Raw genomic sequence first — 12,336 nt, 5'->3', positions numbered from 1 at the left:
TGGACGTGATCAGGCCGCAGCACCTCAGCCCTGTGGGTCAAGTGTTATTGTAACGTTTCCTTGTGTGGAGACATAGATTCAAGCCCATCCCTCTCCACCAGACTGAATTACTCACATCCCAGAATCCCCTTTTCCAAAATGGCCACCGTAACCATTCCATACATTCCGTAACATACATCCTCATTTAAGAAACATCTTCCATTGTCCAATTGGCAGGGCACACTTAACCACCAATAACACCCCCCGTCCCCAATAGTAGTCCACTGCCTGGACACTCAGGAGACGCACACATGTGCTCTTGACCGCAGGGGTACTAATAGGAACTGGAATAAAGACCAAGCTGACTTGAATAGCGATGCCAGGATGAGAAGTGGACATTTTGTTTCCATCCATCTTTCAGCAATGCTAACCCCAATCATTTATTCTCAGCAATTATGTGGATGGCTGTGTGCGGCTGGCGGTGTTCGCCTGGCCAGATGGGATGTGCTGTGGTCAGCACTATGTGTCTCCAGGCAGCTGGCAGAAGCTGAAGCTGTACAAAGCACTATTTTATTTCAATAATATCAATGACTTTGAGACCAAACTTCGCTTCATCAACAACAGAATTGACAAGCTGGAGAAAGGAAGCAGGCGTGGCTTGTTCCTAAATTTACCACAAGCAAGAAGCTCAATTTATGATTGTTCACAATGAAAAAAAGAAATCCACCACACAAACAGAAAGAGGAGAAGAAGGCTAGATGCAGTTTCCATTTTTTAAAAACCAAACAAATAAACATGATTCCACATGCAACCTCAGCAATGGAAACCAACAACGGTTGGAGAGTGAAGGAAGCACGCTCCTTTTAAAAAATGCACCAAAGGAGAATAAAGGAAGAGAAATATTAGGAACTCATAGATGGAGAAAATGCAATGTTTTCTTAATGGCCCAAGAGGAGCAGAGGGATTAAATGACCTCATTGGAGCACATTGGTAAGTGTAGAACCAGACGTGGGACAGTCGAGCTTGCGCGCCAGCTGACGTTTGCAGGTAGCGAAACCGGAGGGGGTTGGCGGCGTCACTTGGACAGTAACAGATGTGCAAGATGTCGGCCTCCCTTCCCACGTAATCACCGACCATCAAAACACAAAGCCGAATGCTGACGAGCGGCCAGCTTGAGAGATGCATCATTGGGCGAAAGGATCCACTGTCTTAGCTGTTATATGAAACCTTCTGTTGCCACTTGGATTTTCTCTTGCTCCTATTGTCAATTGAATTTAGCGGAGTCACCATCCCCTATGCCATGCTTTCTTCCCCTACCGGTCTCCCAGGAGACCTCAATGTGGACCTGGGAAACAGACAGTCATAAACCTGCCTTCCGAATTCCCTCTCAGCCCGTCTTGGCAGTCCCAGAGTCTCATTCCTCAGCTCACCACATCTGCAAACGCAAATCAGATAATTGGCCAGCGGAGAGCGCTATACATTATGCACCGGGACTGCTAGTGTTTGTAAATTCAATGTTGCAAATTTATGTAATTACGAGAGATTCTTAACGTGGGTGATGGTGAAAGATTAAACTGCTTTCTGTGATTCCACAGCTGTGTTTGTGTGTGTGTGCGTGTGTGTGTGCGGTAATGTAGACATCACCTTTCCAAACAGCAGAATATTACATTACATCAGGACTCAACAGGTGCTTTCATCCAAAGCAGCTTGCTGTGGAGAGCTACACGCTCGCTGAAGCTACTAACAGTTACTGACCATTTTTCCAAGCTAAGACATTACATTACATTACATTACAGGCATTTAGCAGACGCTCTTATCCAGAGCATTACATAGCATTTTACATTGTATCCATTTATACAGCTGGATATATACTGAAGCAATTTCGGTTAAGTACCTTGCTCAAGGGTACAACGGCAGTGTCCTATCCGGGAATCGAACCTGCAACCTTTCGGTTACAAGTCCAGTTCCTTACCCACTGTGCTACACTCCGTCCTCAAGCATAACCTGGAGAAAAGAGCGGTATCCAAAATGGGATATAAACTAATAACCCTCTGATTGTGGGCCCTCTGTGGAATCCTCTATATCCCACTTCAGTCCCCTTGGCAATGATAGCTATTGTCTCTGGAAAATGCAGATTTGAGAAACTTTAAAAACAGGACCCATACAAATGTGTTTGTACCTATGGAACTTCAAATCAAAATTCATTGGTGCCTAGAAAACTCTGTTCTTAAACGCTGGTGTACTGTTGCTCCCACCATGATTCCTCTGTAACCCATCTCCCCCAAAGCCGCAGACACAACCTGATCCATCTCTCCTTCTCCCTCCCTTGTTCACAGAGTTCTGCTTTTTCTCTTACCTCCTCTCTCTCTCCTCATGCACCGTTCTCAAGTCTCAGGCTCTGGCAGCGTCGGCACCGCTCTCTCTCCCTCTCCCTCGCTTTCCCCCTTTCTCTTTCTCCCTACTCCGTCTCTCTCTGCCTTTTGCTCCATGCAGTGCATTACTGGTGTGAATACTTTTATTGTGAGCTGCCAGAACCTGACGTCGTGAGACCTTTCCCTGCATGTTTTCTCTGCTCAGAGGTATGTGTCTGGCAAGAGGGACAGAGCACTCCTTTTTTACCACAAGGTAAGGAAAATGATGACGGGATGGAAGGATGTGGAGGTGGTTTTATGGGTGGACTGCACTGAGAGAGGGGTGTGGGCCAGCGGTTGGACAGGTTGTTGACAGGTAGACAGTAAGGTCTCCTGATTGATGTTTTGTGTCTCGGAATAGGTTGATGAACGTATAGGAGTTTTCCTCCACTCAAAGCCCGGGTTGACAGACTGTAACTTAAACAGCCACGTCATCTCCAGGAGAAACTCAGAGTGCTACGTCACACTGCACTACCCACTACACTGCAGCTCTGGCCTCTGGATAAACAGCAACAGCCAGCGATATTTGCCAAAACCTCTTCAAGTTAGTAGTTATATGCTGTGTATCTCTGTGTTGGAATCTGAAACCCAGATGTAAGAATCCCCTCAGATACACTAACCAGTGGAAGTATCTGAGTGGTGATGAAATGCGTCTTAGCTGGTGCTACTGGAACAGGTTTGATTTAATGATATCTCAGTTATCTGACTCCAAAGTAATGTTTTAACCTTTCCTCTGTGCTAACAGTTCTACATAGAAGGAGACTACAAATGATCCACCAGTAGTGTGGCTCTATACGGATCGTCATCTATTTTGGTAGGTGTGGACATGCCTCTGGTGTGTGTAGCCTACATAAATACAATTGTGTACCTTGCTACGACACTAGTATAGTCTAGTGACTACAGGGTGCAGATATCCTGAGTTGTGTATGTTATGTTAGGACCTTACAACTGGTTGGTGTGCAACAGTAAGAGTCAAAGAGGAATGCCAGGTCAAAATGAATGTAGTTGTACAATAATGTGTGTTCATAAATGTGTAGTGGAATGGCTATACGCATATGATGCATGTTTCCCCTTAGATACCCAACGATGAAAGAAAAACCCCAAGTCATCAAATAAAGACACAATCATAACAAGACAGTGCAGCAATGATCCTGCTTGCATTATTTCTGTAAGCTTATCACACCAGGTTAACCTTTGTAGCTGGCTGCTAACTCATAAACAGTTTTGAATGTAGTTCTTTAGTGAGCGTGCACCCTACCACACCATCAAACACACAAACTATGCTGTCAACACAATAAACACAGTCTGTTTTCCTTTGGGGGTCTGATAAGGGGCACACTTTAAAACATCCTACACAGAATTTATGTATTGTGACTTCAATGTGAAAACACACAACTCCCACTATCACTGAGTGCAGTCACTGGCCATTTTCCAACTAGCATGTATCAATATAACAAAATGGTGTGCATGAAAGTGTAAATTTTGTTATATCATGTGATGGATAATTAATAGTGTCAATTTACACTGCTGTCCTCACACCATTTGAACTGTGATTTTCAGGTATTTATATCAGTTGAATCGGTTTTCCTAGTCTTCCAAGGATTTCAGTCTCAGCTCTGAAATATTTAAAGATGAAACACATTCATGATAATGATCTGCAATAGGTGGAACTCATGCATTGCTTGCATAAGAAAATCACTATTTGTACAGGGAGTATGGCTTTCTGGATTCAGGTAATTTATGAACGTAAATCTTTGCCCCTTTAAAGGGCACCAGCAGTGGTCCTAATCCCACTAGTCAAAGGCTTGGAAAGTCCTGACCCGCATGCGGCCGACAATAGCTTTCTGAGGTCATATTCCGGGGCTGAATTTATCCAGGGTTCCATACTCTGAGATAATGCACTTCATGAGCAACAGGCTGCGATGAGACGGTCTCGAGGCAGCCTTCCTGGGCAGCCCTTTCTGATGTGCGGTACGCCACTCACCGCTCTCTCTCCCCGGCCGCGGGTGGGCTGAGACGCGCGGTAATCCCTCCTCAATCTCCCGTCAGCCAAGCTGGCTGCAAGTGCAAGCCCGTCTGGTGGAAAACAGAGGGAGAGCCTGGATTATATTTTAATAAGGGCCAGGAAATCTTGGTCAAATCCCCTGAATGAGATGAGACGAGATGCCGCCCTGTTCCGAGAGGTGGAATGAACCCCCCAGTTTACCGCCTTCGTTTTAGACGTGAGGCCAGCATGGCCCGCAGCAGAGAGTGAGAAAAACAGTTCTGCACACTGGAACAGGTGATATGGTGAGTTAAACCATGTGTGGTCAATGGTACAGTATTTGTGTTGATTTACAGTATACAAGGAAGTACAAACATAGCTTGCCTGTGGCTGCAGGGCCAGCCCAGGGCATCTAACCCTACTTGTTGTGTTTCATTCAGTTCCTCCAGTTCTCTGTATATTACTCATTCACTGCAAATTGAGGTAAGCAGCCCAGTAGCTAGACGGCAGATGAGAAAGCGATCCTAAATTCTGAACTACACACCGAACAGGCACCGTTTTCACACAGTCACAACCACACATAATCTAATTACGTCTCCCTCCGTACCTCAACTCTACTGTTGGCCCCCATCAGATCTACCCGAATGCATACACGCTAGGCCTCACTGTTGCTCTGCTGACCTTTCTGTGCCAGCAGATCCATGCCGGGGCCTGAACGGGGTTCAGTAGGTCATCTGCCTGTCGGAGAAATCTCTCCCCCTGTGCCCCTACGATGAATGTGCTGTGAACTATGGCACCAAACTGAGAGGGCCACTTTTCAACAGAGAGGAGGCGCGCCGACACGTCGTTGCCGCGGCCTCAGCTCCCCCGTCGCCTCCGCGCTCTCAGAGCCCACTGGAAGGCCTGTGATGTCTCCAGTGATGGATTTCATGCTAAATAGTTGCCGTTGGGGGAGATCTTTGCTGTTTGCCTGAGAAAAGTTATTTCTTTTTGCTTCTTTTTTGTGTTAATTGTACAGGAGTTTGTGTAACTGTTCTAAATTCTTTTCTAGTCACTCAAATTTGATTTTAGGGTGTCTGGCCTTCTGCTGGGGCCTCTGTCCTACAAGCTGCAAGGGACCACACATCAGAGTTTCTGAGATGGAGATTTTTCACCCACAGAAATATCTTGCTTTCTAAGTCTCTTGTCTTGGTCCAGAACAAACCGAAAATCTGTTCTTAATTCTGGACCTTTCATATTCATCTTCCTTTGAATTCAAGATTTCAGCTCACAGAGAGTTTCTGATTGATTGTTGTTTCTTACATAATAAGAAAGTTGTGTTCACACATTTCACATCCATAATAGTTCCCAAGAGGTCAAAACAGGCAGTTTGCAGGCGGAGTCCACATGCCCCCACCCTCCTCCACGCCAGATGAGTGCAGTGCACTTATTAAACCCATGGCCTTGGACTTTGGATCAAATTAGAGCCTAAATTTAAACTTTGCTTCACCCGGTAGAGCAAATCAATCTCCAATGGTGGCTTGCGTTTATCAAGCCACCGTGATTAATGCAAGAGTCCTCCATAAATTTGACTGGCCTTGGAGACAGACTCAGTGGCGCAGGGCATGAGGGATTTTACACACTCCACTTCAGGGTTGGCTCGTGGTACATGAGTTGTGTTGAGCTTTCCTGCGCACGCCTCACAAGCTTCCTAGAGCGACTCCCATCGTGCACACACACGCTGCTGCGTTTTGTCGCCACTCTGACTCAAGACCTGTAAAATAAAACCGGTAGCCTCACCCTCACCCGGCACTAAAAAGGCCGTAAAGCCCTAATGTAAACAGCACGGGGAGGGGTTCTGCCCACTTTGAGCTCTCTGAGATCCCCGGTGTTTCACTGTGCGAGGGAACCCTTTGACAGGACAGAGCGAGGGTGATTAACTTCTGCCGACAGCCTGGACACGGTGGCGTGAGGGGGAATGGAAAACTGTGAGTGAGTGCATGAATGCGTGAGTGCACACGTGTGTGTTTTTCTGCTTGTGTCTGTGTGCTAACGGATTATGTCTCTCCAAGTTTTGCAAAGTAATCAAAGGGATGTTAGCTTGTATATAACACAGGAAGTAAGCTTCAGTGGTACCATCTAAACGAAGATGAGCTAAAGGGCAACCAGTCCGGGAACTGGTGTTGAGGTGGGTTTGCATCAATAGCATAACAGTCTTCTGGGAAAGACATATAACAAACCATCCAGAGAACTCTTAATGCCTGCACAATGCAGTTAATTGTCCATCTGAGAGAAGACAGACATCAGCAGCATTGTCATTGGAGCCCTTTAACCATGTCCTTTCCTGTCTGGTGGACCATACTGTGGTGGATGTGCTTCATCCACAAGCCTCAAACTTGGTCCAGGCTGTAGATGCTAAAACACTGCCGGGATGGAAGCAGCACAACTCTCTCAAGCACACACACACACATAGAGTTCAAGCACATCAGTGAGCATGTGAATACCTATAGAGAAGCAGATATAACCTTTAGAGTTTGAATAAGAGTGTGATTAGTTCCCTTGGCTGTGGACCTTTGGTCCTTAGCTCAGCTAGTTAACTGTATATCATGTTGTGTCATGCAGACAGCAGGGAGCTATGGTTTCAGATCTGATCTGTTATACACACACACACACACATAACTGTACCTGCATTGTATGTGAAAACTGCCAACTGTAATAATTTTGGACACAGCAATGGCCATCATAAGTTCCATTCTTAAAACAGCGCCTTATTCATCTGTGCAAAAACCCTCCCAAGAACAAGAAGGAAATGTTTCCTTTGCCAAGAGCCCCTGTCCTCAAGTGAATAATCAAACCCTACACATTTCAGTAGCAAAAGCAAACACACTGCTGAACAGGAGGTTGTGCATTGTAGCTGAACCGTGGCAGCAGCACAATTATCAGCAATCAGAGTGTTAGCACTCCTTGCTTTGGACTAGATGCTTCACGTCTGTACAGTATATGACTGAGCTCATGGACAAAGGGGTATTTTTCTATTGGCTCCATGTGGTTAGAGGAGGTTCTTATCATTGTCTGGAGGGAGGGTGGTCAGGGAAGATTGAGCTGCAAGTGTGGAAGAGACAAGACAGAAGTGGGCCGCTGGGGATATGGGGCATAAATCTCGGCACAGCCCAGCTTTATGGCACACTGCATTTTTCTCTCTTTCTCTCTCTCTCTCTCTCTCATATGGTGTGCTAATCTTTAATCGCTGTTGGTACTTAACACTTAAATAACCTTTTAAAGCAGTTAACTCACCTCTGAAATCTTTTCTGATTTTAAGGTGAAAACAAAAGACGTCATATCAGCTGGGACAAGGGTTGAAGACCCCTGTTTTTACATGCTGTTTGTGTCATTTGACACAACTGGTTACCGTCATCAACACTGCATAGGTACCATTTAGTTCACTGTCGATATTATTTTTGCCATACAAATGTGACTACTGAACATGCGTATACATTTGGCATTTTTTTGAATGAAACATTCACCATTCAGGTTTTTTTCCCCTTGTTTATATGGGAGGTGGGAGCATTGTTAAAGTACCAGATACAGAGCAACAGTTAATGAATGAAACTGAATTTTTCATTGTGCAAGTGGGACCTTTTCATAAACACAAAGAAATTAAAGCTATTTTATGGGTAATAGGCTCTTAAATATACCTGGGGTTCTATCAGATTCTATGCTGTCTGAATTTAAGCATGGTCAAAAAACCACGCTGAGATAATTGCGCCCATTTCCACACGGCCTATTATGTAAACTGCTGCAAAAGCCCCAACAAAAAGTGAAATCAGCCACCAACAGGCACCTCCCGTTGCGCTCCTGGAATTTATAATCAGCTAAAACTAATCAACATTTGATTCCTTTTGTTCTTGGGGCCCCTTCTTCTACTGATGATAATTAGACAATACAGAGGTTTCCTTGGAGCACTCTGTGCTGATAGTGTTTCTGGTCAAAGAAGGTGGGAATAGGTGCATTTCTGTTCTGATGAAAATGACCACAGAGTCTTGTAAGGTGAGCAGGATACAGTCACAGGTTCAGACTCTACTGCAGAGTACCTGCATGTCACTCTTGAGACTGGAACCAACTTTCTTCTGTTTCTTCCATCCCATCTCCACAACAAAATCCAAACCCCGTCTTATGCAGTCCCAGCACCCCTGCTGTCAGAAGATGTCAGCATTTTCTGTCATTAATAGCCTCATACCCCCCTGCACCCAGGAACCTTCAGCAGAATAAATGCTTCATTGGCCCTGGAAGGTTGAGTTACTTGGACAGTGGCCCAGATAAACTGTAAATTAGGAGCCTTCTTGTCTTTGATCGATGGGCCCAATTATCAACTGGAGCAACTACTTCACCAGGATTTGGAAGACATTTTAGTGGAGACAAAGGGGGCAAGGAGCAGGTATTGCTGTCATAGCAAAAAATTTCTAACAAGCCCCCAAAAAGAAAGCATACAGAACTCATACAGAAATTTTACCACAGTAAATTAATGCCTGGTATTTAAACACAACCACAAAGACATGAAAGGAATATTTTTTGTTAAATGCTGGGCCAATATTCTACAGAGAGATTTTGTACAGGGCCAATTTCATTTTCTATTGGTGTGGCACATATTCTAACCTCAGAATATTAACTGAAAAAAAAATAGAAATAATAATTTAAAAAAACTTTTTTTCTACAGTTGTTGTTGTTGTTTTTTTTTTTTTTTTTAAATACCTTTTGCTGGCGTCATTCCTTCCACATGACATCTCCAGGGCAGGCTACCTTCTGGGGGTATTAAAAATCTATCTTATTTTAATGAGGTGGCCCGTTGGCAGAGAAAAATGGCAAGCCTCATGCTCACTTGATTTATTGAGTAGGCGGTATTAACGAAATAGGTGTTGGCTTGAGGCAAACCAGAAGGGAGAATGACGCGAGACGGTAGGTCTCTCATCCGTGACTGCCATACATGCCACCCGCCCAGATACATTGTGTCATAGGAGAGTCTAAAACAAACACTACTGTATGACCTGATCACTCAAACCTGCAGCACAACCCAGGGAATACCTATCAGGCGGCTAACCCTGAGTCTTTAGGCACATGGCTGTGTTCATTATTCAACTGTCATCTCACAACTTGTCAGTGACAGAAAGTAGAATACCAGCTCCCATTTCAAAGAAGAAGGTTACAATTCTCCAGAGGCTAATTCCACACACCAAAGAAACCCACGGTCTCTGACTTCTACTAGGAAGATGGGGAAACCCATTGCAGGACCATTCGACATGCACATTCTCTGTGGTCTGAGTAAGTGGAAGACGTTACGGCATGGCCGTTTCACTGCTCCATGACAGTTGGCAGTCCAATAATGAAGATTTACTCTTTTGCAGACTCTTGACAGAGTAATGGAGGATAACTGTACTGGAAGTGTAACGCATGCCAACATATGGGCCTTTCCCCTTCCCCCCCAAGCCTCTGAATGGGAGAGCTGGGAGTTCATCAAAAGACCGATGACGATACTGCACAGACCCATTCAGGAAATCTAAGCCCCTCAACAATTGCCGGCTGAGACTTGGAAAAATTTTTTTGATCTCCAGACTTAAGTACTTCTCCCAACTCCTTGAACGTCTTGAATCCCCCCCCTACCAGCCCGCCCCTTGTTTCAAAATTCTTTCTTTGATTTATAACTCCTTCTGTGAATTCCAGACTGGCCTGTTGAAATTTCTCTAGGATATTGCTTGCCAGGTGCATAGATGTTGGTCGGCCCTGGCGCCCTGTTCAATGAAAAAAGCCGGGAACGTCTTGAAAGTTTTTCTTTTCATTGCGTTTTTGTTGTGAAAATAAGAGACATGCTTCACAGATTGATTACATAAGAAAATCAAACCAAACAAGAAGACCATTAGTATTTGAATCACCTATCATTTTTTTCTAGAGATCTGTAACAGTGATTAATATGGGTGTAACTCTAAAAATAGTGAATACCAGTTCTAGATAGCCCTTAGCCAAATAATGTAATATTTCACAGTCCCTTGATAGTTTCTGAATGATGCCAGATGCATTTGCAATTGCATGTGCAAAAAGCTAAAATTCGAGGGTACATGTTTTCCTAAATAAACAGCGTATTGAGGATGTAGACTCTCTCTTTATACCACTTTATGCACTTCTGTAGCTGAAAGGTGTCTAATTTCCATCATTGTGATTATTTGAATGCATTTCAGCTCCCAGGCCTCTGTTTCTTGGTTAGCTTTATCATTTCACATCTGTCAGAAGACACTGGCGACCCTAACACTTGTCAGTCAAGGGCACTAGACCATCACACGCCTTCATTTCCCACCAGGCACACTGTGACATGTGGTGACCCGGGAAATGTGACCAATTATAATACACTTCTAGAGGTCACAGGGTCAAATCTAGCCGGTGGATGCTGAAGCTTGATTCAGAATTTTTTTGTGTCATTTTAAGTCTGTCTGTCTGTGTCCATTCTTGTTTTTGTTTAATTGGTTTCTATTCAGTTTTTTAAATTTTATACAGGCAGCCATTTAAAGCTTTCTAATACGGAGTTTCCATAGATAACAAAAGAGCCAAGCCTGAAAATGTTTGAGTTCATTTAGATTTGGGAACTGAAGCACTTTTACTCAGGCGGCTTTTAATATTGGCAAGTTGCAGCTGTAAGTGGTAACCAATACCAAGCTTTTTATTTAGAGAAGCTCTGGAAAAAAATTACAATAATAAGAGTAGTTAATGTCATTTGATATGAAGCACCTCACCTTTATGATACAAGCAAACATCTATAAGAGTTGGAAACATTTGTTGCTACACACCATGCTATCACTTCCTGCAGAGGGTGTGCTGTCATGGTTCATATAAGGATCATCAATCGAACTGCAACTGAGATTAAGAGCTCTTCCCAATTGCTTACTTTATCCGCCCTTCAGTCAATCTATTCGATCCTCGGTCCTCGACTGGCCCAGAAATTGTTTGAGGTCAGCCATCTTTAAGGACATTCCAGCCCATCGTTAAATTCTCCATGAAGGAGGTTGGTGCAAGGTTCTAGGAGGCTCCCGAAGGATGCTTGAGGGAGGAAACACAAGTGCATCCTTTGCAGAAGTATTTTTTTGGAACGCATGTATTGCTCCACCTCTCCTCATCTGCCAAGTCTGTAATTGATGTGGCTACAAATTTAGGCTTGACTGAACATGTATGTTTCATTCGCTTAATATACATTTGCTCGATTCCTCCGTCCTTGTGTCCTTTCCTCACGTCCTACAACTGGTGGAGCTAAGGAAGCAAATGGTGCAATGATGCAAGGAGGTAAAATAAGTGATTGGAAAGAGAAAGTTTCAACTCTAATTCCAACTGTGGTCTCAGTTTATATATATATATATATATATATATATATATATATATATATATATACACATACATGTCTAAATGAAGTCAGCTTGTGAGTGGGGAGAAACAGCCAACTCTGTCTAGAGGAAACACACATAAAATTGTGCCGGTCTGGTGGGTCAATCACCATCAGCACGATTACGATCATCATTATTTTCATTTAATGTAATTAGGGTGCAATGGGTGGACCATGTCTGGGCAATGGCAATTTCACTGAATGGACCTTTAATGATTTCATGGAAGCTTTTCATCTTCATTACATGACCAAAAATTACATTTCTAAGGGACCTGGTATGACTTGCATGGAAACGCCAACAATATGCCGACAATAAATAAAAACCATCGCAACGAGCGTTGCATTAAACTTCACTACACAAAGGCTCTGAAATTTAGACCAGATTCGAGGTTAAGCCAGTGGTCTGTTTTAGATGCTAACATGATATCATGAGATTAGTTTTAAATAAAACAAACTCCCTTAACAATGCACAATGATATAATAAAGAATATTCAATTTCAAATTCATATCCCAAAAGTTAGGGTGCCATAGAGAATGAACTGAATGTTAATGGAAAAACCATGTCT

The 12,336-nt window shown here is 43.7% G+C and overlaps 1 protein-coding gene across 4 annotated transcripts in view; it reads right to left on the bottom strand.

Annotated features, from left to right (window-relative positions):
* col8a2 (collagen, type VIII, alpha 2) overlaps positions 1-12,336 on the bottom strand; it is a 58,144-nt gene that overhangs the window by 27,172 nt on the left and 18,636 nt on the right. For 2 of the 4 annotated variants that reach the window (XM_035431184.1, XM_035431181.1), the window contains exon 2: positions 4,375-4,466. The exons of the other annotated variants lie outside the window; for them this stretch is intronic. The gene's annotated coding sequence lies outside the window, so the exon portion shown is untranslated. The remainder of the gene's footprint in view (positions 1-4,374; positions 4,467-12,336) is intronic. 4 annotated transcript variants of the gene reach the window in all.

Source organism: Anguilla anguilla, chromosome 8, assembly GCF_013347855.1.
Source record: "Anguilla anguilla isolate fAngAng1 chromosome 8, fAngAng1.pri, whole genome shotgun sequence".
Taxonomy (NCBI): domain Eukaryota; kingdom Metazoa; phylum Chordata; class Actinopteri; order Anguilliformes; family Anguillidae; genus Anguilla; species Anguilla anguilla.
Note: the sequence above shows the minus strand (reverse complement) of the source record. Positions and strands in the feature narration are given on the sequence as shown.